Raw genomic sequence first — 5,471 nt, 5'->3', positions numbered from 1 at the left:
GGCTTTACTTCAGAAATGCATACATTGGGGGGAGAATGGATTTTACAAGCTTTAGGCAAGCTTTGCTAAATCCATAGCATATGAGGTACTGGACGACAGTCACTGGAATGCTGATTCCATGAGACTCGGTGTCTTATCGTGTCTGTGGGCAAAGAGTGGAAATGTTTTTACATTAGACTTGCAAAGTGTAAGGTGCAGTGCAGTACTCTGAGCCATTCTGTCAGGTTAGTAGATTTAGACACTACAGCCAGTTCTGCAACTTTTGGTTTTTGTTTTTTATTTCTTTCGTAAGGAAGCGTATCATAAGACTGTGCTGGGCATATCCTGAACAGTTCAGAAACAATTTGATGTTGTCACATAAGTTTGAATGAATGCGTTAGTGGATGACTATTTGACAGATAGAGCCTACATTCAATTTTTCACCCTGTCATTGGCCTGCTAAGCTAACATAGAGGAAGTGTATCTTTGTGCCTTTAGTTCCACGTGTATAATGTGATCCCTCTTCCTGTAGTAGCCGAATGTCTCTTATTCTTATTAATGCATCTAATCTCAAATCATGCCCCTGTGGCAAGTAAATAGTCTCTTTTTTATGTGTAGGTGGGTTATATTCACACCACCAAGCATGTCTACGTAGTGTTTGACTCCTGTGATTTCAGATCAAGCCAATAGCTTTGGACAGCAGCTGGTGTGAATCATCTTTCTCTCTCCTGAATGATAATCACAGTAATCCCTGCTGTAATAAGCATAATGCCTAAGTTAGTCTGGGTTTGAGAAGATCTCTGATAAATAGGCCTCTGAGAGAGTAAAAAAAAAGATACTGGTTTGTTTTTTTTTTAATATATGACTCCCTCTGAAGTCAGAGAGAAGTTTTGTGCACAAAGGACTTCAACTCGGATTGACCATTTGGTCTGTTGCACAACAAGGAAGTAATGGTGCAACTCGACAAAGAGAAAATCTCCACATTCATCTGTTTTTCTAAGTGGAAATTCCTAAATAAGCGCAACCTTTCTTTAAGTCTTGTGAGTAAAGTTTCTCTCCTCCAAAATGCAGACAGAAAGACGGATTTATTTTCAGATGAAGGATGCTATGCAGAGCTAAATGAGATATTTATATTTAGTAGTAACTCTGCCTTGACTAGGAAGAAAATGGTCCCTGTTTTCTCTGTGAGACCATGTACAAACAGAAATACAGGGCAAACTACTAAAGCAAATGATTAACTATCATTACTTAGCTAATATTTACTTCCTTGATCGTAAGTAGCTATCATAGATGAAAGAAAAACTGTTGAGAAGCCGTTAGGTGTAATTTGCTGTTGATTTGCTGTACCAGTCTCTGCAGAAACAGAGGGTCATTGTTACTTTCAGAAAACAGGTTTTTCTCCTGATTACAGATCCAGACTCCAAACTCACAAGCTGTGTCTATGCTCTCTGCCCAAGGCTACCTTTAAATCTGTGTTTGTCTGCTACACACTGCAGCCTTCAAGTGTCTGTGCTTCCAGGATGTCCTCTTTGTAGCCAACAGGGCTCCTGATGCAGCAGCAAGGCCAGTGGACTCTTGTATGTCATGGTTAAGCTTCCTTCCAGGCTGTCTTGGGATTGCTGCATGGGTTGGGAATGGATTATGCTGCTCATTTAGTGTCTGTATCTGTACATGCGTGTCTGTAGCTTCAGGCTGTTTTCCCTATTTCGCTGTTTTGGATTGTTCCTTGAGGCTACATCTATCCTGCTAAAAGCATCTATGCTTGGGCATGTAGCTGGTTCTCGGAAAGATGGTGCAGGGTGTTCTGTTTGCACCCCACTCAGAGCTGGTTCCTTTATAGCAGCTTGCTTAATTCCTTCACATCCACATGATGAAGCACCTGTTCTTCTGGGTCTCTTACAGAGAGCCAAATCTCTATAGAGAGGTTTGTTGCCAGCGAGGGGCCTACATTTGGGACATCAGGAAGAGACTACCTGGAATGACAGAGCCAGAGGAACAACCTCTGATCCTGCTCTTTCAAGCGGATTCACAGGAGGCTGTAACTTGGAAATTTCTAAATATCAGAAAAAAAACTTATGTCACTTGGGAATTTGCTGAAACAATCAGGGGCACAGGTAGTGTTCTCAGTCCTCCCAGTTGCAGACTATGTTCTGGGCAGAAGGAGGAGAATGGAGCAGCTGAGTGAATGGCTTCGTGGATGGTGTCATGCTCAGGACTTTGAGTTCTATGATCAAGAACGCTCCTTTGGTAGACTGGGCATGTGGACGGGGTGCAACAGACCAGGAGAGGCAAGAATATCCTGGGCAGCAAGCTGACTGTACTCATCACCAGGGCTTTAGACTAGACTTGGATGGACAAGGAGATGTACTTGGTTCTTCTGTCTGAGTGACAGAACATTGTCACTTTAGGAAGCACTGGGGAGAAACCTCAGATTTGTCCCAGAGGAATGTGGGGGTGGGATTCTCCAAGAAGGTAATGCCACTGATAGCTCAGCTGAATTGCCTCTGCAGCATTGCACTCAGCATGGGAAATAAATAGAAGGAACTAGAAGCTGTCGTGCAATTGGAAAACTGCCGTCTTATTCCTATCATGGAAACATGGTGGGATGAATTGCATGGCTGGAATACTATGATTGAGGGCTACAAGCTTTTTAGAAGGGATAGGCAAGTAGGATGGGTGGGGAAATTGTCCTCTGTGTTAAGATGTGGACAGACAGTAAAAAACTCTCTCTGATAAACAGTCGTGAATAGACTAAGAGCCTGTGGGTTAAAATTATGGAATGGACATCTGGTGGTCGGGGTCTACCACAGACCACAAGATCAAGAGGATCCTGTTGATGGTGCCTTCATGCTTCAGCTGCAAGAGGTGTTGTGTTTGAAGGCACCCATCCTTACGTGGGTTTTCAATCACTCAGTTATCTGCTGGGAAAGCAACACAGCAATCTGCAAGCAATCCAGGAGACTCCTGGAGTTTGTTGAGGCTAACCTGCCGGTCCACGTATTGGAAAGACCCATCAGAAGTGAAGCACTGGTGAACCTGATGCTCACCAATATGCAGAAAATAATTAAAGAGGTTAAAATTGGAGGCAGCGTGGGCTATAGCAACCATCCCATGTTCAAGTTTGTGATCTTGAGGAGTACAGGGCTGGCAAAGAGTGGAGTCAGGACCCTGAACTTAAGGAAAGCACGATTCAAATTATCTGAGAAACTATTGGATGAGATCCCCTGGGATCTTTAAGGTCCATTCCGACCTAAAACAATCTCTGATTCCACAATCCTAATTTTTTTCTGGGCCCTTTGGCTCTAGAATGGGAAAACATACTGAGACTTGGGTTGCAGCTCACCACAGGAGTATATTCTGAAGAAGGAAGGGAGGTGTTTGTCAAAGGAAGACCTAATGGGGCAGCATTGGAGAGCTGGTTAAGACCCACCGGGATTAGTAAGGAATTAAACCCCATCAGTGTCACCTTTTGAGAGTGATCTGCTTCCAGGATATCCCTAAGTTTTGTTTGGAGAAGGTTAGTTAATCACACCAAGAGACAGGCTGAGAAAGAAGTGGTGATCATGCAATATCAGCTGACCACTTACCCATTGTCTGAATTATGTATGTTCTGGTTTGCTCTGGATGGGGGCAAGGTGTTTTTCTTGTATGGTCAGGAGATGGTTAGTAGCCTATAATCACTCTGATGTGAGTCCTTTTGCTCCTCGTGGATGGAGGCTTAGGGTCTGAGCCCTTTCAAAGACATCGATTACAGCATAGGCCTCTGCATTCCCATCAGAGGACTGTAATTCACCCCAGGAAAGTGGACTGCTTATAACCCGGGAGAAAGAGACCAGGATTCTGTTTCTTCCTTTACCACCATAGCTCTGGTTCTTGGAGCTTAGACATTATAGCATGCCTCCCAGGTCTTGTCTACCTTACATTAAGTTACTAGCTATACCATGAAATCCTGCAGTGGAAATGCTATTTCTGCTATTAAAAATAAATTAATACATACATATATATATAAAAGTGTTTTGCAAGAACAGGTTATGTCCCTACCCTACAAAATAAGCTACTCAAGAAAGATGCTATTGCTAGCTTCATGAATCTATTTGGGGGTTTATCCTTATGCAAAGTTGAGGTTAAAAACATCACCCTTAGTTAACTTTATTGCTGCTGTTTATCTTGCTCCACAGCTGCTGCTCTGAACAGCTTTTCTTGTATTCCCACATATTGCTCTGAAGACTTTTCTAGTGTGGATCTACCACAAGCCTCACCTTTTCCATTGATAAATCGAAGCTGATAATGCTATAGGTAACAAGAAAGATGTTTGAGGCATGTTTTTTATGAGGTAGTACTTCTGTTCCTGCTTTTACCGTTGCATTGCAATGCTGGCAGAAAATAAGGGTCTCCTAAGCACTTTCTCCACTTATACTCTACTGCAGCCATTTGCCACTGACCCAGGAGAAGGAAAAAGTAAATGCTGCTTTGATAGTACAGGTGCTGAGACAGGAAGGGACAAAAGATAACACATTTTTGTCTAGAGGCTTCTTGACTTCTTTTGCAATTGCACAGACATCTTCTTTGTCCCAGCTGAAACATTCCTCCCAAGAAAAAATTTTAAGTCACCCACAGAGTAATTTTAATCCCCATTTGCTGGTTGAGGACTCGCAGTTGACTCCACAGAGGTGGTAGCTGGTTGCTTGGTGGAAGTGTGGATCTCACATGGAGGTTTGAATGCCTTGGGATAGCAAAGGAAACACTACCAGTCATATCATAACTAGTTGCAGCTGGAGCGTGAAAGACCATGCTATGCACTATCTGCAGCCTTTTTTAATCCCTCTGGATCAGAGCTTCAAAGACAGAGCAGTGAGTTATTGTGGCCAGCTGGCATGAAACTCCATAAAAGAAAGCAATTGCTTAAGCAGGTGCACAGTATTGATGTATGAGTAAGTACTAATGGGTACATGCTGACAATGTACAAGACATCAATAGGAGGAAATTTTTTCCCACCTGTGAGGTGTGAGAACCAAGACCCCACGTTTAACTTACTGTAAAAGGTCCGGTGGGCTTTCAAGTATATGGAGGGTATTCCTGTTGCACAAGTCTCATCTGATCTGCTCTTCTCTGTTACTGTGAAGAGGAATAAAGACCACCCAGACCTGTATTGTCTGCATATATTAGGATGATGGATCTATGAGAATTTTTGTGGTTGAGTTAATATTAAGAGGAAGTTCTTACAACCCACTGTAGCAAATAAGCACCTGTTATCCTACACAACCATGATTAAGATTAGATAACACACTATGTGAGAAGGCTTTCTTTTCAGGAAATTGGATGACAATTAATTTCTGACAGTGAGTAACTTGTCTTTGTGTGTTAGTAATGCAACACCTTCGTAAGATTTTGTGACATCATTTCTCAAAAACCCCCATAAAATATCAGGCAAGTTCCTTAAGATTTGGCTGGGGAAATCCCCAGCCCCGATGATAAAAAGAGCTCCCATTCCC

This window comes from Coturnix japonica, chromosome 1 (assembly GCF_001577835.2).
Source record: "Coturnix japonica isolate 7356 chromosome 1, Coturnix japonica 2.1, whole genome shotgun sequence".
In the NCBI taxonomy this organism is placed as follows: domain Eukaryota; kingdom Metazoa; phylum Chordata; class Aves; order Galliformes; family Phasianidae; genus Coturnix; species Coturnix japonica.
This window is presented reverse-complemented; position numbering follows the sequence as displayed.